This window comes from Coenobita brevimanus, chromosome 77 (assembly GCF_032717465.1).
Source record: "Coenobita brevimanus isolate Jiangsu-jjx chromosome 77, ASM3271746v2, whole genome shotgun sequence".
NCBI lineage: Eukaryota > Metazoa > Arthropoda > Malacostraca > Decapoda > Coenobitidae > Coenobita > Coenobita brevimanus.
The window spans coordinates 27,607,475-27,630,173 of NC_137030.1; the positions used below are offsets into that span (position 1 = coordinate 27,607,475).

The following is a 22,699-nucleotide window of genomic DNA, read 5'->3' on the forward strand; positions in this document are numbered from 1 at the left end:
GGCCTTAGATTTCAAATGGACATAAAATCGTGAATTTTCACCCAGTTTACTCTAAATTTGATATGTTACATCTTTGACTAGATATCCTGTTGTGTTTGAACGTCAGTACTAAAATGACTGCCGAGGTCCGCTTTCCTGTGCCTTGGCACCGTTTCTTGTTGTTTCAGTTTCGTTTAAAGCGATAAGCTTTTCGTACTTCTAGTGTTAGGTTCATCTTCTCTGCACAAAAATGTCGATAGAAGTGCTGGAAAATATTTAAAGGTTGCAAGCATACGGCCGAAATTTTTGTTGTTGCTGCTGTTGTTCTTGCCTGAGTCTCATCTGACTGTGAACCCGGGGGACCGCAGGTTTAACTTGCCATTCTGCAGGCCACCATGTACCATCTGGGGGATAAGGACGGAGATGAGGAGGCGTTTGTATAGCCTGACCAGTCACATCAGCGACAGATGACAGTGTCCCTCACCAGCACCGTCGAAATCATCAAAGGATATTAACGAGCAATGTGCAGAAATAAACTGATGGGGAAAAGGAGGCAACAGGGGGCCTCCTTAGCCCACGATTTTACTGCCAAAATTAGTGAACGGGTATAAAGGAGGAAATGGACATGGTCTTTCAATATGACCTTGAGACACACTGAAAGAGCGCCTGATTGCATCCATCAAGCACACATACACACACACACACACACACACACACACACACACACACACACACACACACACACACACACATTCATCATTTCCCACAGGAGGGAGGAGGGAAGGGGCAGAGTCATGGGCAATAGAGAGGAAGTGAAAGGAAAAGCGATGAAGGAGGGAGAGGAGCAGAGAAAACTAAATGCATTTAGTATATATATATATATATATATATATATATATATATATATACTTGTGGTAGGTGGTGGCGACCATCATCCACTCACTTGATGTAGTGCTGCCTACTTCTTCCTTAGCCTTTATCATTCTTTTTCTGTGCCTGCCCTCCTCTCTTCCTATTTCTCCCATCTTTCCTGTCACTTCTTATTGCTTTTCTTTCCTTTACAGGTGGCTTTACATTGAGTGACAAGCCAAATGGTTTCCTGTAAGCCAAGAAACCATTTACAACGCTGGGTGGTAACTATATGACCAAACCATGCGTGCTCCCTACGTGTCAACAAGTGGGTTGGTGGAGGGTTAGTGCCCCTCCCCGTAAAACAAATAACAAAGTCAAATGGCCACCCCTTGCGGGACTGTTGCGTCTGGCAATAGATAGATAGATAGATAGACATAGATATATAGATACATATATATATATATATATATATATATATATATATATATATATATATATATATATATCGCAGAGAGAGAGAGAGAGAGAGTTTTACGATCAAGACGGCTCTGGCATTCTATTCCAGGTGATGCCAAATGTTTTTACTTATACTGAGAGTGAATTATTGGTGACTGAGAGAGCTAACACACTTCACGTGGGGGAAGAAAATGAAATTACGTATGTAAGAGAAATTTAGGTAAAATGGAATTAGAAAACGAAAGGAGAAAAAAACTAGAACTGGAACTGGCTCAGTGTTGGAATCACGAAGGGATTGGGTGGGGTGGGTGAGAGGTGTGGAGCGTGGGGCTGGGGGTGGGGAAGGCTGGATTGAAGAGGTCAGGAGGTTTTGGGAGAGGCAGGGAGGGTGGAGGAGGGTTGTGATAGGCTGGAGAAGAAGGTAAGTGATATTCAGGGAGAGACAGTGAAGGTGGAATTAAGGGTGGAGGCTGAAGAAGGGTGACTGGGGAGAGTTTAGGGTGATCAAAGTGTGTGTGTATGTATGTGTGTGTGTGTGTGCAGTCTTGAAGAATTGAGATTAACAAGCACGGTTAACAAGAGGGGTATCGAGACACATATGATTGATAGTGTGTATGTGTGTGTGTGTGTGTGTGTGTGTGTGTGTGAGAGAGAGAGAGAGAGAGAGAGAGAGAGAGAGAGAGAGAGAGAGAGATGTAAACTAATGTACTATACAGCAAGTAAAAAGGGATAAGACTGATGCAAGAGCTTAAGGAATCTAACAGGGAACTTCTAAAATGTAGCCAAAGTCTACGGGCGTGAAGTAGGCGTTTCACGACCCTAAAAACTAGATTCACTAAGTCACTACCGTCTGTGAATGAACAGCCTCGTTCTCGAAAATCGTCAGTGAGAGACAGATGCTCGACTTTTTCCCCACCGAACAGGCTTCTTTCACCTCTTTTTTTTTTTTTCCTGTGCTCATTTTCCCTCCACTAAGGACTTTTTCCTCCCATACACGCAACTTTTTTTTTTTTCCCTCGCTTCTGCAACTTCTTCGTCGTCAGCACAACGTATTCATTGCACATTATTGTTTTCCTCTGCACGTGAGTTATTTTGTTTCTCTTGCGCACGTGCATTTGTTTTTCACCCGTAACATATCTCCTCTCGTATACAACTTATTTTCCATGCACTCATGTCTCCTCCCTTCTTCCCCCTCCCCCCAGCGTGAGGTTTTTCCTCGTGCATGCAAACATTTCCTCCTCGCAAGTGCTACTTTTATCCACACACACACACACACACACACACACACACACACACACACACACACACACACCACTGTTATTTTCCTGGTGCACAAGTATTTCCCCATGCGCACAACTTTTTCCCAAGTACCCTAGTTTATTCCTAGCTCGTGTGACTTTATCCCTGATGATGTTAAAGTTTACCTGCTTGCATCATATTTTCCCCCACATGTGCCTTTTATCCCTGCTAACAAGGCTATTTCGCTCATGCTCGCGACTTTTTCACCTGAGCTTGGCGCTTTCTGTCGTGTATGACTTTTCCCCCTGAGTACAACTTTTTTCCTCCTGCATTTTTTTTTTTTCAAGTATGAAATATTTTCCCCATGCCCACAACTTCCCCATGCAACAACAAAGGGGGAGGCATGGCTCAATCGGCAGAGAGATGGCCTGCAGTCCTACCGGACCCAGGCTCAAATCCCGGCTGGGGCACGGAACGTTTAAGGACTTGAATTTCATTAAATAAGACTTTACTGAACTACCAGAAGACCCTCCGACATGTCGTAAAAATACCCCAGGTAATACCAGTACACTAGTCCTGTATGAGACAGCCTTAGAATGTATTCAATATGGACGGTGGGTGTTAGCGCCGAAGTGGTGACATGTGGAGGTATATGGTATGCAGGAAGGCTACTGGGCGTTGCGGAATTGGTCACATCACGTTATTTCGTGTTTAATATTGCTTTAGTTTAGTTATGTCATGCATAATTTTTTCATATCTTTCATAATATAGCGTTGTTTATAACGGCCATGCCACGTTGAGTACACCGCTTCCCATCCGATCAGCGAAGTTAAGCAACGTTGGGTCTGGTTAGTACTTGGATGGGTGACCGCCTGAGAACACCAGATGCTGTTGGCATCCCTACGTCAAGTGGGGTTGGTGGAGGATTAGTGCCCCTCCCTGTAAAACATTTAACTCTAAGCCATTGGCCACCCCATTTGGGATACATGGCGTCTGGCGATGGATGGATTATAATTTAAACCGATAGACCCTGATATACGCTCGATTTTCAGTTCATTCGAAAGTTAATACAAGTGCAATAATTTTCGAGACTCCTCGAGAAGTGGATGTGTATTAGTACATATTCACAGATATTCCACAAATTTCCAGATAATGCATGAGTCTAGGCTCCGATAATGTTCGGGAGACAAACATGGTATTTATTGTGCCTGACTCGAGCCAGTGGACTTGCATGGATGGTCGTAGAAAAAGCGAACGTGTGCGCTGACCACTTCTCTAGCTTATTTTTACCTTGCCCGGACGGAGTCCGGCGAGGTACTGTTTTGGTTGTTTGTTTTTTTGTTTGTTAGCAACATTAAGGGGAAAACGACAGAATTAAACTTCATGAAACTTTCAGGAAATGTGGGCACAGGTCTCCAAAGAAAGTGATTAAATTTTGGAGGTGCTCGAGTGACCCTGAAAGGTCAGTATCTAGGTCACGGATTTTCAGAGGGTTATGACTTGAAAACGGTTCAAGATAGAGATATTAACTATTATGAACATACAGGAGCCCGTAATATGGGTTTTCATTGGGCACCAGGACCTTTGACCTTGAATGACTTTGAAAGGTCAAACTCAAGGTCACGGATATTCAGGGACTATAACAAGAAACTGGTTGAAGAAAGAGAGATATTTCCTATTATTATAATATAGGAAATGCTATATGAGTTTTTATTTGATACCTTGACCTTTGATTGTAAGTGACCTTGAAGGGTCAAACTCAAGGTCACGGATATTCAGGGGACTATAACTCGAAACACGTTGAAGATAGAGATATTTACCATTACCAAAATAAAGGAAGTCTCTTATGGGCTTTCATTTGGCAGCATGATCTTTGACCTTGAGTGATCTTGAAAGGTCAAACGCAAGATCACAGATTTTTAGAGGGAGTAACTTGAAAACATTTGCACCATTACTTTAGACTTTAATTGTGCACTGACAATATTTATCACAATGTAACAACAATATAATAACTGCTGTCGGGTGAGGTTTGTTGTGCCTGGCACCACTTGTATTTTTTTTTTCTTTTACTCTTCTGGTAGTGACTAGGTTTTAGTTCTCATTTTCCTCCCCTCCCTCATAGCTGGGTACAGTAGATGTCTGTACCTTTATGCTGAAATTGCCTTTGATTACTTGTATCTGAAGATGTTCCCCCACTGATCACTCTGGGGTGTGAAATGACACAGACGCAGTCTCCCGAGCGTGGTTCGAGAGGGCAATCTCAGACTAAGATGTTTAACCCCAGGTCTACTGTCACGTGCTCGTTTCTTCTCTTTCTTCTCATTTCCCCCATGAGGGGGAACTGGTTACTATGGTGGACCCCCCTGCCATCCCCTCCCCCCTTCATGGGGAAAGGTGGTCCTGATAGACCTCTGACTGCAACACAAACTGACCGCCCCCAAACTGAACGGCCACAGACTCGATCCCCACGTGACATACAGGTGTATTATGCTCAGTTTGCCACCCTCCATGATGTCTATTTCGCTCTCGTGAACAGTCTCAATCCTTTCATTATCAAGAAGGTGATTGATGGTTATGATGGGGAGGTGGAACTAGTAAAAAAAAAACTTGCTGAAGGAGACCTTTTAGTTAAAACTGTCAACTCCTCTCAGGTTAAGGACTAGCTTAAACTACGTAAGTTCCACTGTTACGATGCCGAGCTAAGGATCCCACATTCCATGAATTCCTGCAAAAGTGTCATCACTTGCAGGGATTTCATGATCATGGATCTTAGATGAACTTGCTCATGGGTTCGTAACTAGATTCGCAGAGGGCAAGAGGACGAAGACTGTCCACCATTATCTTGACCTTTGGCAAAGTGAGTCTTCCAATCCATGTCAAAGTTGGCTACGAAATTGCTAACGTCAGACCATATATCTCAAACCCCCTTCCTTGTTTAAAATGTCAGTTATATGGACATAATGACAAGACTTGTAGGACTTCCCAGTCAGTGTGTGGCCAGTGTGCAGCACAGGGTCATGATGCTGAACGCTCTGCATCTGAGACTGTATGTTGCTTTCACTGCAAGGGTGCTCACTCTACTTCCTCAAGGGATTGTCCCAGCTGGAAGAAGGAAAAAAGAGGTCTGCACAGTGAAGGCGACCGAGGGCATCTACTACGAAGCTAGGAATAAGGTGAAGGCATTGCATACAACCCCCATGCTAAAGAGGACCTATGCTTCGGCAGTGATGTCCTGTCCTGTGATGTGCTCTGTCGAGACACAGACTGACCCTCCCCCTGTTCTTCATGCCACTCACTCAACCTCTCAGTCTCTGACTCCTCTATGCTCCAACTCTCTAACTGACATTATTACTACTTCATACTCTCAGGTTGCTGCTGCCTCTCAGTCAATAACGCCTAAACTGAAGTCCATCAAGTCTAGGAAGATTAATCTGACCATACTCACAAAACAGTCTCGTTCTCATGTTATTCTTGCTCCTGCTCCAGTGAGGGAGAGAAGAGTCAGTTCTTTCTCGGGGGAATCTGGGAGCCTTATTACTGATGATAAAACAGGGATACGACCCCCTATAGTCACTCGCCTATTGGCGGGCGGCATGAAAATACTAAAAACACTGGTCTCCATTATAAATCTTATACCGCCACATTCACTGTGTTGCAGTGGAATTGTAGGACTCTTGGGAATAAATTACACAATATAGCAACTTCGCAATCTACATACATGCCAGACATTGTTTGCTTGCAGCAGACATGGTTGGAGGATCAACATGATCCTCCACAGTTCAAACACTACCACTCATATAGATGATATGATGGCCACGGAATAGGCATATACATGCACAAACCTCACCCACAAACATAAGTGGTTGTAAATTCTACTCGTGGAGCTGTCACGTACAGTGTAAAATTTACTAACACGTATCTGTCTATCTGCTCTCTACACTGTCCACAACATGGCCCCATTGATCATAATGCTTTAAATTCACTTTTTGACCACCATCCTGGAAATAAGTTGGTGTTGGGCGACTTTAGCACCCATCACTATCATTGGGGTAGCTCGAAGATCGATGGTCATGAGGAGTAGGTAGCCAACATAATACTACAGTCCAACCTCTGTCTTCCGAACAATGGTAGAGCGACTCGTGTAGATGATTGTACTGGTAATTCTTCGGCCATCAGCTTGTCTCTGGCCTCCCCAGGTATACATCAAAAGTTTCTCATGGGATTCTTATGACGATTCCTTGGGAGGTGATCATCTATCTATCTGTCTTTCTTATACACCCGACGTTCTTTCGGACCCTCCATCTCCAAAATTTTACTTTAATAAAGCAGATTGGGGATCATTTTCAAGGATGGCCGATTTAGATATATCTGGGAAGACCGTAGATGTAAAAATCGAAAATTTAACCAATTCCATATTTGAGGCTGTTACTTTCAAGAGCTCTGCAGTTAATGTGAACGACAGCTCATCTGTGGACGCCAGGTTGCCGAAGAGCATTAAGGAAACACAATAGGAGATACGGGATTTTGATAGTCAGCCCACTGAGGGAAAACTTAATTGCATACAAACAGGCACGGGCTGAGGCAAGGAGAATAATTAGGAGGGCTAACCATGGCTCCTGGCGGTCATTCGTGTCAACGGTGGCTTGTTTTACTCCATTAAGTAATGTCTGGTTCACTATAATATTGTTAAATAATAAACTCCCTTCTATCCCTGCGACCACTCTACAGGTAAATACATCTACAACAATCCCGTGGACGTAGCTAACATCGTCGCCACGAGTTTTTCTCATGTAAGCAGCTCAGCCAATTATGAGGAGCGTTTTCAGCTTCATAAACTCACTGCTGAGCTACAAATAGTAGACTCTGCCACAGAAGACGAAGACTTTCATTACAATGAAGAGTTTACGATAGATGAACTGCTCCTTGCCCTAAAATCATATAAAGACACCAGTACTGGACAAGATAACTATCACGTACAGTATGATCCAGCATATTAATCAGGACAACTTGGTGAAGCTGTTAGCAATGTACAATCAGCTTTGGGCATCCAGAACGTTCCCAAACTCATGGCACTTTGCACACATCGTACCAATACCCAAAGAGGCTGGTCGTATTATGAATCCCACTCCATTTAGTCCTATTGTGATGACTTCTTGGCTATGTGAGTCCAAGGAACGAATGTTTAATAATAAGCTTCTTTTTGTTTTAGAGTCAAAAAGTTTGTTAAATGATCAACAGTGTGGCTTCCGTAAGTATAGATTTTCACTAGATCATTTAATGAATTTGGAGAATTGAAGTTTGGAGACATTTGCCAACAAAGAATTCATGATAGGGGTGTTCCTGGACATCCATAAAACCTATGATATGACGTGGCATCACGATATACAAATGAAGCACTATGCTTATAGTTTAAGAGTTTAATTTCCTTTTTTTTTTCTAGTTTTTTAAGGGACTGAACTTTCTCTATCAGTTGGCCCGCAAAGTAACGGGGTGCCTCAGGAAAGTGTGCTTAGTCCCCAATTTGATTAATATTATGATCAGTGATATTCTGTCATTTGCCTTCTATCCTGAAGAATCTTAAATAGTCACCCTGTGTTGACAATTGTGCAATATGGCACTCTTCCAATAATGCATAATTTTTGGCTGGGCAAGTTCAAACAGCCTTTGATTCCATCCACCAATGGGCCTTGCAGTGGGGATTTAAGTTTTCTGTTCCTAAGTGCGTCGCTGTAATTTTTACAACTCGTAACGCTCCTGATTTGCCTTCGGCTTTGGATAATCAAGCAGTATCTTTTCAAGACGCTGTAAAGTTTGTAGGACTATATTTTGATCGTCGATTGATCGTTAAATTTCTTGGTAATAATTTTCTTGCTCGTTATGATAAACCGTTAAATGTTCTTAAGTACCTAGCAGGTACTACTTGGTGAGCCAACAAGAAAGCTTTATTAGTGTTTAAGTCCCATATTAGATTTAAAGTAGACTATGGCTCACAGTTGTATGGGTTGGCATCTGATGTCACAACTAAGGAGGCTGGATGTGTTGCAGAATAAATGTTTGCACATATGTCTTGGAGTCTTAAGGTGTATACGTGTATCTCGAGTGGAAGTGGAGGCAAATGTACCTCCCCTTTGTACTCTCCGCAACCATATGCTGCTGTCCTAAGGTATATGAACTTTTAGAAAATCTGATATTGGCAAAGTGGCCTGTACCCCTCTGCATTATATTATTCGGTGGAGGGGGTTCGTCAGACACTTGCCGTTCGCATCCACATGCTGACTCAGGAGGTTGGTGTGAACCTCACTGACTGTGACAAGTTTGTGCTTAAAAGTATAGCGCCTTGGGAGCCACCCAGCTTTAATGTTGATGTTACATGGCTCCCAGCACCAAACACCAAGGGGCTGGAGGCAAAGATCCACCACTTGTTCTGTAAGATCCTAGTTAATAATCTGAGTCCCAGCAATTGTATACTGATAGCTGCAAGTCCAGTGAATGTATAGGTGGTAGTGTGTGGTCGACTGAGTGTGCCCTCAGATTTTGGTTGCCAACTTCTAAATCTGTGTTTACCTCGGAACTTTTTGCTGTTGACAAAGCCATAGGCTATGCTCTTAACGATAGACATGAATCATTCGTCATATATTCAGACTCCAAGTCAGCCCTTCATGCAATTGCTACTTGCACTACGGATTCTCCTGAGATCCAGGGAGGCATAATTAATAAATTGCAATTTTGCGAAAAGTCTTTTATGCTGATCTGGGTGCCTGGTCATTGCTGTATAAATGACAATGAGCAGGGTGACTTACTTGCGAAGTCGGCTGTGGCTCTCAAGGAGACTTGGGAAGTTCCTCGTGATCTACGGTCGAGTCTCTCCCTCGGAAAGAAATCAATAAATCTTCTGTAGCAAGGACCAGACTCAGTGTACCAACATGCAAGCAACTCCTTGGCAACTGGGACTCAGCCAATCTTCCCAGTCGCCATGGAAAAAGCATACTGGCAAGACTGTGAATGAATTGTGCTATGATAACTCATATGAAACCATACACTGAAAGACAATTTCCACTGCACAGTGACATCTGTGGTGCGGTGTTAGCTATCGGTCATAACATCCTGCTCCTGACTGATCTATTTCTTATATAGACGTTCCCTTTATTAAACCACGTGCCTCGCCCGACAGTCGACAGATAATGAGTGAAAGTGTGCGATATAGAAAGGTATTGGGCATTTTCAATTGATGGTGCTCTGTTCGGGGAGATATTTCACCTTTTTGCCTCCGCCAACGAAGTTGGAGGAGAGCATATTATCACCTATGTTTGTTTGTTTGTTTGTTTGTCTGTCTGTCAGGACGATATATCTAAAAGTTCTCAATGAATTTCAATGAAGTTTTGTGGAATTGTGGGCCATGGGCCAAGAAAGAATTGATTTAATTTTGAGGCCGATCCGGAGCATCTAGCACAGTATCTCCAAAAGTCCTCAATGAATTTTAATGAAATTTTGTGGAAGGGTGGGCCATGGGCAAGAAAGAATTCATTAAGTTTTGTGGCCCATCCGGATCCGGAATTCTTTTCATGGCAATGGTGTTAGGACTCCATATTATAATTACAAATCATGATAGATAGATAGATAGATAGATAAATAGATAGATGGACGGAGCTCCAGGCAAGCCTGGGAAAGGGAAATGATCTTGCAAGTTAACTGATGTAATGTTGACAATACACAGGAAGTAGCAAGTCAGGGAATGATGTAGGTAGTGTGTCAGCGAGATAGCATACGAACAAAGCCTAGTGACATACACACATACTCACACACAGGTTTCTAGAACTTTCCAACCACAGTGTAACACACGTGACACGACCCCTGCTTCACCAAAATTTAGGAAGCAGGGGGCAGAAGGAGACAGGCCATAGAACCGGCAGGTAGTAGGGAGAACGAGCCTAGCAACATGGGCGAGAGAGAGAGAGAGAGAGAGAGAGAGAGAGAGACAGGGAGGTAGCTCACGGGTCTCTACTTATACTTCACTCGTGTGTGAGAGACTTTGTTAATATTTCCAAGACAAATAAAAATAGTCCCATACTATTCTTTACCTCTCCTGTCATTGCATGACAAAAGGGAACCAAGATTATCTACTTACAAATCTACTCAAGTATAACAACCGCTTGTCCACAAGTCTAATATACATATAACTGAACTACAAAACTTCACTACAAGACGTTACAAAGTCTTTTATGACATTTGGTTGGCAGCGAAAGTACGGACCTCGTCTTCGAATCAACAGTGAATTTCTACAAAAGCAGGCGAGACTCAACAAGATTAGCTTCAGTTCTACAGTGAATTCCTACAAAATACAGCCTACAAGCCCACGATTGTACAATTGATTCTACATTATCAAGAGTGAAAACAAAAAATACCTCTCACAACCAACAACTCACAACCAGCTCCTGACAGTTCTCTCCAACCCCCCCTCCGTCTCCCCGATCATCATGCTGATGTAGAGGTGAAGAGGTCACAGGACGCCTTGTCAGTAGTTTAACAAAGTACTGATACAAACAATCTTGCAACTTCTACGACGAACCAACGAACTACAACCATCTACAATCAACTACAAGTAACAACTCTACGATGCGTCTGTATAATCTTCTACACGCTCCTACAAGTAGCGGCAGTCTTCATCCCACAACGAGTAAATCACAAGAAAAAAGGACCGCGAATGCATCGAGAAAGAAAAACAAAACAAACAAACGAAGAGTGAGACACGATTCACAACTCACACCCACCAGACCTCACCCTCCTCTCTCTGCTACATCCACCCAGCCTCCACTGCTGACGCAGGAGTGGAGAGGTCAAGACGACGAAGCAAATACCAAGTCCATATTCGCAACTCATCTTACTCACTTATCTTCACTGAAGTTACTCATCGCTACTCATTCACTCACCACAGCTACCAGTGTGGGAAGTCGACGTCATCATGCGTGCTTGCTGAGACGACAACACGTCAATTAACCCGTGAAGAACAACGTTATCACCACGTGCAACACCATTCACACCATTTCCACCACGGTAAAAATTAGTGAGCTACATAGTTACTTCATTTATACAATACACAGTGATAGACAAAAAACTTCTGCACAAACATATAAAACGTGCTGTATAGTTACTACTTAAATACATATACCTACTTCAGTTATCTTCATAATTCAATCATTAAATACTTGCACCAACAATAAATATTTTACACTGTATATATTCATTCATTTATTATAGCATTTATTTACTACCAACGAGTGTTACCATTTAGACCTACATAAAATACGCGTTGCATACATACAGCTATACATTATTACATCTACAAAGTAATAAAGAAAATATACTATCACAGTTACTCAGTGAGCGATTAAAAGAACTGTATTAAACATTTATTAATTAAAGCTACCTAGTGGAAACAGATAAATTAAGTTATAAGGAACACCAAAAAAAAAAAAAAAAAAAATGGCCAACACAAATGATGTTAGCAAGAATGAACATCTTCAACACAATCGTGAAGACAAAGATTTCCACACAGTGCTGACACATGTATTGCCCACGATAGGTACAAGTGAACAAGTCAGTGTATATAGTTAATACTGTATATAGTGTATATATATTTTTTATGTAAAATAACAAAATATGGGGCTATATAATATCATTTTCAGTAATATCTGTGCAATATAAACTAAACCTTAAAAAAAGGGTCCCAAGGGAATTAACCAGCAATTATGCAACCATGAACAACACAGAAAAAGCGTAGACAAACGAAGAAAAACAAACTATAGAAAATCAATACGTACAAAAAAAAAAGGAAGAAAAAAAATAGAGTAAGATCACATAACAAACAAATGAAAATAAGCGTAAGTGTTACTACAAATGCCAAAATACCACATAAACTCCTTCTATAAGTGAAATAAAAAGCAAATTGTTGTCTCCACAAGCTAGTGGCATGGCGCATCATATCATCGACCGCAGCATGACCGGATTCAATGTCAGGACTGCAATTATTACAATTATGTAACTACAAACGATATGTAACAATTATGTAACGACAAACGATTGCATTACGTTACACTTGCTACAATTATGTAAGTACAAACAATATGTAACAATTATGTAACGACAAACAATTGCATTATGTTACACTTGCTACAATTATGTAACTACAAACAATATGTAAGAATTATGTAACAGTTGCATTAACAAGATGTAACTTTTATGTAACTTTAACTACAATTATAAGTCCAACACAATTATGTAACAGTTGCATTAACAAAATGTAACTACAATTATAAGGCCAACACAATTGTGCATTACCACAATATTATGTAACAATTCACAAAATATTACAATTATGTATTACTACAATGTTACCACAATGTAACAATTACAATACAATTATGTAACAATTCACAATGTTACAATTATTTATTACCACAATGTTACTACAATGTTATGTAAAATCATACAATTTCACCACAACTCTGTATTACCAGAATCATCATACAAGTTAGGTGAAATATTAGACATTACTAAAGGGATAACTCAATATGTAATGTAATAACCTAGCAGTATTACCATTGCACAATTACATGCGTATGTCTGTTATACATACACATCTTACAAAATATCATACAACAACCATTGCATATATTCAAATGTGTATACAACTTGTTTAAAATGTAATATTACTAGATCATTGCAATTTACTATGAATATTATATGTATACAATATTATAATCAATATTATGTACTAATAGATTAGCATATGTCAATGATGATTGCTGTCGGAGGACCTTCAGCGGCGCGGCCGAGCAATGTCAGGACTCCATATTATAATTACAAATCATGATAGATAGTTAGATAAATAGATAGACGGACGGAGCTCCAGGCAAGCCAGGGAAAGGGAAATGATCTTGCAAGTTAACTGAGGAAATGTTGACAATACACAGGAAGTAGCAAGTCAGGGGATGATGTAGGTAGTGTGTCAGCGAGATAGCATATGAACAAAGCCTAGTGACATACACACATACTCACACACAGGTTTCTAGAACTTTCCAACCACAGTGTAACACACGTGACACGACCCCTGCTTCACCAAAATTTAGGAAGCAGGGGGCAGAAGGAGACAGGCCATAGAACCGGCAGGTAGTAGGGAGAACGAGCCTAGCAACATGGGAGAGAGAGAGAGAGAGAGAGAGAGAGAGGTAGCTCGCGGGTCTCTACTTATACTTCACTCGTGTGTGAGAGACTTTGTTAATATTTCCAAGACAAATAAAAATAGTCCCATACTATTCTTTACCTCTCCTGTCATTGCATGACAAAAGGGAACCAAGATTATCTACTTACAAATCTACTCAAGTATAACAACCGCTTGTCCACAAGTCTAATATACATATAACTGAACTACAAAACTTCACTACAAGACGTTACAAAGTCTTTTATGACAATGGCATTGAAGGGGATATGCGCTCTCTGAGTTATTTCCAGTTTACGTTTGTAAATACTTTACAACTGCATGTTTAATTTTTTTTTTAATTAGGGCCGTCAATTGACCTATATGAAACAGTTCCTGAATCCCCTGATTCTCTCCTGAATCCCCTGGTTCTGTTGGCCGAGGAATTTTATCCCATATTGTAGGCAAAATGAATATTTAAGTCAGTTTAGCTATTTTTCTTTAGGCATTGGTGTAGGTTAGCGATTTTTTATTAGGTCTAGCAGTGTTAGGGTGATAGAACTTTTTTTGTTCAAAAAATACAAAATACAAGTATCTATCTATCTATCTATTTGTCTGACTATCTATTTATATACTTGTGTGTATATATGTGTCTATAAATATGACTTTATGACCAGGGCCATAGGCCCAATGATCGATAGCCATTATTAAAAAAAAGTCAGGAGCGAACCAGCCTGTCACTTGTCACGCAGTTCCTGTACCACAGGTACTGATGTTTTTCTCAACTGGAGCAACTAGTCACGCAGTTCCCGTACCATTGCTGCTGATGTTTTTCTCTGTTGGAGCAACTGGATGAGTTGAAAATAATTGGCCAAGCACAGTTGTGCGTAATTGTTAAAATTTACACATAATTTGCTGCCTTAAAAAATCTTGTACATTTTCATTGCTTTGTAAACAGATTTTCACTGAAAACATTTGGTAACACTGCTACTCCCGGTTGGCAGGAAATCAGCATTTGTTTACCCTCGAAAGACTTTGATTCACTAACGATCGCACGCTCTTGGAGCCTCCCTTACCGGCTGAGCCACTACCTTTCGGTGTTACACTGGTATGCACAAACTGTGTCGGCCGCCGTCTTTGTGGTGTAGGGTTTCCCGTTCCCTAAGGGACCTGCAGACCCCCTGTACAGGATCGTAACTTGGAAATAGAGTCACATATCAGTTACATGATCCCTGACCAAAACAAAAAGTTATCTAAGTGTAGTGTACTTCCTTACTTAGGGTATTTATGCACCTATCTACTTACGTACTCACTTGTGTACATACTTGCGTATGCATCTACGTACGTACTTATATATCCACGTACGTAATTACGTACGCATCTGTTTACGTACAAACGTATGTACATGTCTATGTATGAATCCATGTTCGTACATACGTACGAATCTACGCACGTATGGATCTACGTACATGTAAGTACTTACATATCCACGTACTGTACGTAGTGACATACGCATCTGTTTACGTACAAACGTATGTACATGTCTATGTATGAACCCATGTTCGTACTTACGTACGCAGCTATGCACGTACTTACGTAAGCATACATATGTACTTATGTATGCACGTATGTACGTCCTTACGTATGGACCGATGTACGTACTTACGTACGCAGCTATGCACGTACTTACGTAAGCATACATATGTACTTATGTATGCACGTATGTACGTCCTTACGTATGGACCGATGTACGTACTTACACAACTATGTACGTACTTACACACCCATGTACGTACGTATGCACCCATGTGCGTACTTATGCATCTATGTCTGCCCTTAGGTACACACCTATGTACTTGCTAATGCACGTATATTCATGCTTAAGTACATATATACGTACCCACGTACTTACGCAAAAAATTACATATGCCCACGTTCATATTTATTTACAGACAGTCTTATGTATTCATATAAAGTGTACTTACACACATTTGACTACATAAATACTTCAGTACGTATGTTATGTAAATATATGAGTAGTGTTCTGTATACAAAGAAGAAGGAACCAAAGGCCAGAAGCCTGCAAATTGTTCCCTCCAGGAAAAAAACAAAAAACAAGATAACAGAAAGCCAAATTCAATATCCATTCATTTTGAGATACCTGGACACACTTCGTTTGAAAGACTGGAGATCAGAGGCAGTAGGAAATGCAGAGGGTGACAGTTCCAGAGTTGACTTGTTGCATACATGAAGGACTGGGAGTAACGGTTCACACTTGCATCGGGCAGAAAAGGGATGAGAGTTTGTTGCTAGACGGGTGCAACGTGTCTGCTGTAGTGGTGGAGGGATGCAAGCAGACAGTTCAGAGGAGCAGTGACCACTGAAGAAGCGATAGAAAGAGATCAAGATATAACAGTGCCACGAAGAGACGGAGTCTGAAGGGAGCCAGTACGAGGAGGAGAGTTAATAAGACAAAAAAGCCTTTGACTCCACCTTGTTGAGAAGAGCTGCATGTGTGGAGCTGCCCCACACATAAGAGTTGTACCCTACACAGAGGAGAATAAAACCTGTGTATAGAGTCAACAAATGTGCAGGGGGTAAACAAAGCACGAAGTCGGCTTAGCACACCCAACCTCTTGGAAGCAGATTTTACAACAGAGGTAATAATTTATGTTCTTTTCAAGATAAATCCCGAGAGAATGAAACCCCAAGCATGTTTAAAGATGATGCAAGATTGAGTTGGATACTGTGAAAAACTAGAGGGTACTCCTGTGGAAGATATTGTTGGGTTGATATATGTAAGAATTAAGTGCGTATGCACGTAAATGCTTAATTATGCATAAATTATGCACACTCATAAGCACAATGTGCATATGTAGGCAAGACCGCAGTACACATGCCTACGGACATTCTTGGGTACATACATGCTTATGCACTTCGTAAGTACGGCGTTGCTCACACACGTATGTACTGTATTTGCGTACATAAGCATAGGCCTTCATGTATACATACATACGTGAATGCTTATGTATGTACATAAACACTTTAGTCCGTCTTGGGGTTGGTCGAGCAAATTTTCCCCACCAAATTTCCTACTCGCCACGGAACAGACTTGGAAGAGAATCGAATACAATGTTGGTGAATAGCCCTTGAGGGATTGTCGTTGGCCGCTGTGCGACAACGTGCCCAGCTGCCATCCAGCAGCTGTTAGTGAATCCCGGGCCTGGCTCATGGCAGTGACAGTTTTTTTTTTTTTTTTTTTTTTTTACGCCAGGTATCCCCGAAGGGCTATGGCGATGCCCCTGGGTAGAGGACTTTTGGATTGGAGCGTGTAACATTTTATGACTGGATGCCCTTCCTCATGTCTACCAATGACCCTTGGGGGGATTCGATCCTCCGACCCTTCGGTCAGAGTGGAGCACTCTAACCCACTGAGCCACGGCTGCTACGCTCATGGCAGTGGCCGTGGTTTACTAAAATCTATTCTTTCTGGCAAAATAGACAAGAAATGTGTGTGTGTGTGTGTGTGTGTGTGTGTGTGTGTGTGTGTGTGTCACAAACAAAAAAGGAGTAAGATTTTGATATTTATTTTTTGTAGTGTGCAGAACCAAAAACTTAAAAAGTTTAGGCACGTCAATGATATTCTTGTATGTACAATAATTAATTAAAAATACCGTTCATGAATATTCAAATATTTCATGCATGATATAGTATACATAAGTAACTTTAGTAATATATGTACCAATACTGGATACTTTTTGGAGCTCTGTTTATTGCTGATGTTTCATTATTTTGCATTTCATGATGTAATATATTGTATTCACAGATCTTAAACCATGGCTAAAAGGTGCAAATACTGGGAACTGCCTCAACACTAGCTTCACCGCAATACTCGTCAACAAAGGTGTTGAGTAGTCATATTGCATCTTGTGCCATGTTGTCCTGAGTGCAGAGTAGATGAAACCATCGACAGTCAAGTGTCGCCTACAGATGACGCACCAGGAACATGCAGAGAAAGATTTGGAGTTGAAAGGCCGTGAGCTTCGTCTCAAACGTCAAAAGTTCGATGTTTCTGGGTCTTTTTAACAACACGGTGCTGCAGCAGTGGAGGCCTCGTGTCAAGTTGAGTCAGAAACTGCCAAACAAAAAAAGCCTCACATGATTGAAGAGACGCTTATCAAACTCTGCATGTTGAGGATGGTGAAGAAGATGGTGAAGGCAGCGTGAAGAAGATGCAGTAAGTATCTCTGTCAATTAAATACTCTTCCGAGGCGTACTTCTCATATGTTTATGGATGTGAAAGAGCAGGTTTTAGATTAAATGTAAACTTCTTTGTTGTTCTTTCTACTCGGCAGCTCGATGGATGTAAGTCCATGTTCTCAGGTGTTTGTCTTCATGAGTTACATCCATCCATATGACATCAATGAAAAATTGCTCTTCTGTTGTGCACTTCAAACCACTATAAAAGCTGATAATGTCATGAAAAGGGCTTCTACCTTTTTATATACCAAAGGTCTGCAGTGGGGCAACTTGTGCGGGGTTTGTATGGATGGAACACCAGTTATGCTAGGATCAAAGTCAGAATTCCAGAAGAGTGAAGGAGATGGCATCCCAAGCTAGGACAACCACTTAATGGTACCCACTCCTCCTACCTTTGTGCAGGAAGTGCACGAGTCTGTGACCAAAACTGTGAATCACGTCAAAGCTGGGACACTTAATGCTCGTTTATTCAAAGAACTCTGCAAAGAAATGGATGCTGACCACGAGGTCCTTCTTTTCTACATGGCCATACGCTGGTTGTTGAAATGTGAATCGTGTCTTCGAAATGAATGACGAAATCAGGTTCTTTGTGGAGGTGCAAGAAAAGTGAGATCTGACTCACTACGATTATGAAACTTGGGATAAACGGGTTGTGTACCTGGCGGATATTTTCGACCAGCTGAGCAAGGTGAATTTAAAATTTCAGTGAATGGAAACACACGTTCTCCTATTTCAAGACAGTCTACCGGCCTTCATATCAAAACTGCAGAACTGGCCTCAAAAAGTCAATCCTGGGATCATCATCATGCTTGAAAAATTCCGTGGAGTGGTTGATGATTCTGAAGCATGAGATTACTGGACACAACGAGTCCCTAGAAACGGGATTCCAGGGATACTTCCCTGAGCTCAAAGGAGAAAAGGAGGCACTGGTAAGAAACTCTTTCTCTGCTGCACTTGACGTATCCAGCATCCCCAACGAAGTCCAAGATGAATTCTTGGATGTCCTGTGTGTGACCTGTTCCAAGAGAACTTGGTGACTCATTTCTGGTGTGCTGTGCATCAATCATATCCCAGAGTCAGAATGCTGGCATTTTGTGTTCTTCCTCCATTTGCCTGCACCGTCCTCTGCTAGGCTAGATTTTCAATCCTCGTCCACATCAAAATGAAGACCAGGAACAGACTGGATGTCAAGGATGACATGAGATAGGTTCTTACAAACTCCTCACCACAATGCCCAAGACTCTCTGCTCAGATGCATCCCCAACCGTCTCACTAGCTAGGCTGAAGAAATGATATGTTAGTGATGAAGATTATGGATTGTGTGACGATAGCTGTCACTGAGAAAAAACAATGGGCTTGGTTTGGCTAACAAAATATAATACCCCGAATTTATAATGTGCAAGGAATTTTGTAAAATTTGTAAAAATCTATTTATTCATATTTTCTCCTTCTGTCCTCCTTCTCAGAAAATTCTGTAAAACTGAAATGGCTGATGGCAGAGGAGGTCGCGTGTGTTTGGGGGTTTTGAGAAAGGGGTCACGTGTACAAAAAGGTTAGGAACCATTGCAATAGAGATAAATAAATAGAGAGACAGGCATTGTCTGATACTGAAGATAGTGACAAGGTTATATAGCTACCTTAATGACTAAGTAAAGTGTAGCTCAGAATTATGCACAAAGAAATGAGCACCAAATTCAGATTCATTTATCCATACTAATAGTGATTGATTATAAATGTTTCCCTTATATATAATTACCCTGATATTTACCCTAACCGCTTCAGACTGTACGATATAAGTTAGGACGCTCATTCAGGGATAACAGGATCATAAAAACTGCTTTTCAGTGTTACAACAACAACAACTACTACTACTACTGCTGCTGCTGCTGCTGCTGCTGCTATATAGCTTTGAAGACATTACGATGTTACTAAAAGCTCATTCACATTGTTGGTGATATATCACTTAACCATTTCACTTCAATCACTTATTTCATTTTGCTTCTGTCTCAAAACAGCTTTATCCGGGTTTTGAAAGAATATTCGATTTAGAGGGGTTATGTACCACTACAGTGCGCCTTGTAGCCTGTGACGAGCGAGCGAGCGCCACGTTATCGTTATAGGCGGAAACTGCGATATTTAATTGCTAGCGCTGATGAAAAAAAAAGTGTTATGACGAAAAACTTTTTAAGTTTGATTTTATAATTGAGGCTTCCACCATTTAGAGCAGCACAATCCCTTGGAAAACTCGAGTTTCCAAGGAGTTCCTACGCTTTTATGGGTGAATTTTTAGTTCATAACAAAGTTTATTGAATGAATGTATCACATGCAGACTTTGAACTCTACTTCGCATGGGAGAATACTTCTGCTTAGCGTGACGGTCGGGTCGGGCCGGGTCGGGCCGGGCCACTCATTTCCAAAATTATCTTAGAACGTACATCGTTCGCTCGTTCGTAATAATATTAGTGCTTTCTGTAATAAAGGCCTTTCCTGCACTGGAACTAATGTCTGGAAATATCAAGAATATACTAACACAGAGGAGACCTTTGATAACTGCACCCACCCTTGTCCTACCCATCACCCAGACTTATCCAAAAAGGTGTTATTTGTCTCAAGACGCTCCCCTCAGACACACCCCAGCCCCAGACGTACACCGAACTCACCATCAGTGTTTGGTAAAGTCGTAGTTTACTTCTCGGCTTGCAAGTCTATTCCCAGCTGATTAACGTCATCTGGAAGTTGTAATAACAAGGTAAGAAGTAGATAACTGGACTCAGAGGGTAAACTTCAAGTTAATAAAGTTTGGAAAGAGGCAAATGAATGCATGTTTTTGTCTAGAAAGACATTTCAGATTCTTCATTCCAACTGCCATCAGACGACTTTATTTAACTTATACTTCTGGAACTGAAGCCAGTAATGAAGGTTATATCCACAGTGTTCTGAAAGCCTCTCCAAAGCTAAATTAATTTTCTGGTGAAAGTAATAATAGATCACACAACATGTCACCGGAGTGATCTTGTCATCACCTCAGGCAACAGCGACATGTCTTCAAACTTTTTTTCCAGACGAACGAAGAGTTGGACATGGGCACCTGATTCTGGTCATTGGATCTGAGACTCAGTAGGGTTCCTAGTTTTTTGGACTTAGAGCTCTGCTTAAGGGCCATTGCATTAAAAGACGTGGAATTTGTCAGATATGTCTTCCAAATTAACTGAGGCAAAATAAAAGACAGGAGTGCATTTACCACTTGATTATGATTACGCCTTAATAATTTTTATCGCTTTGCCACGAGACGAATTTGTTCAACTATTTATTCAATGCTAGTAGCCTACTGAAGGGGTTATAGTAATCTCTGACCCTATTAATCTGAAAAGTCTTCAAGAAAATCGTCTGCGGGTAGGAGGAATTAAATAATATCTGATTCATAGGGTTACTTAGCATTAACATCATCAACTAAGCCTCTGTAATTAATTATTTTTCCTAAGTAGTCATAGTAGGCTACATTAAGTTTTTATATTACCGGAATGAAGATCTACGCGGTAACTGTACGAGTCGTGCCATTGTTTAATTCAGTCGGCAGTAGGCCTACTTGCTCTCAGTTATCTGTATAGCACTAAAGTTAATTTGTATTTACTCATTCTTACAAGTATCTTCACAGTGTAATGTAATTATCTCAACTGTGAATAAAATTCAGCTGCATTTTACCATTGCTTCATATCTGAAATCAATTTTTTTTTTTCTTTCGCTTGTAATCGTCTGAGGATCGTGAAAGAATTAAGTTTAGCCGAATCTATAGAATAAAACACCATGTTAGTATTTTGCCTGGGGGAGAGAAAACTCCTACCACTTGCGTCCCCCGGCTGGCAGATGTGGGAACCCCTACAGAGGATGTTCTCAGTAGGGCTGCATTGAATATGTTGAATAAGAGGCCGCGGACCAAACTGTGGAAGAGGTGTGGGGCCCTCACCTCGTATCAACCCAAGAAAAACCATGGAACGAAAAGATGTAAGAGCTATCGTAATGACGTTAATGGGAGCTATGCGATGGTAGATGCTGCCTCGTCTGGTCGGGATGTTTATGTGCGACAGGTAACACCCGTCCGTAATCAAGAGACTGTTCACACTAAAGATAAAATGAGAATCGCTGCGTGAAATGTAAACACACTCTGCCAGGCAGGCAAGTATGATAATTTAAAGCAAGTAATGAGAAGGCTGAGACTGAATATTGTGGGAGTGAGCGAGGTGAGATGGGCAGGTGTGGTGTCTGGACAGATGAGGAGGTGAAATTCATATACAGTGGAGGAGAGGCACATCAGCGAGGAGTGGGAGTGATGATGACTCCCAAGATGGCAAGAAGTATGATGGGATATCGGGCAATGTCAGATAGAATAGTGATGGTGTAGCTGGTGGGGAGGCCAATCAACATGAACATTATTCAAGTGTATGCACCTAAAGGAAATTATCCGGAGGAAGAGGTTGATGAGTTTTATGAGATGGTGAGACAAACTGTGAGACAATGTAAAAAACATGAGATTGTAATCATTATAGGTAAAATCGACACTATAATGGGAGCAGAAAGACAGAATGAAGTGGTGTGACCATTCGGCCTCGGCGTGCGGAATGAGGGAGGTGATAAGTGGGTGGAATGGTGCTGTGCAGTGGGACAAGTAATCTTGAGCTCGTACTTTTCGGCAACAGACATTGATGGACATGGAAAAGTCCT

The 22,699-nt window shown here is 41.3% G+C and overlaps 1 non-coding gene across 1 annotated transcript; it reads left to right on the forward strand.

Moving 5' to 3' along the window:
- Nucleotides 1–3,304: 3,304 nt before the first annotated feature.
- On the forward strand, nt 3,305–3,423 carry LOC145408552 (5S ribosomal RNA). Its single transcript, XR_013898944.1, has one exon. It is a non-coding gene; the product is annotated as a 5S ribosomal RNA (ribosomal RNA).
- The last annotated feature ends 19,276 nt before the right edge of the window (nt 3,424–22,699 follow it).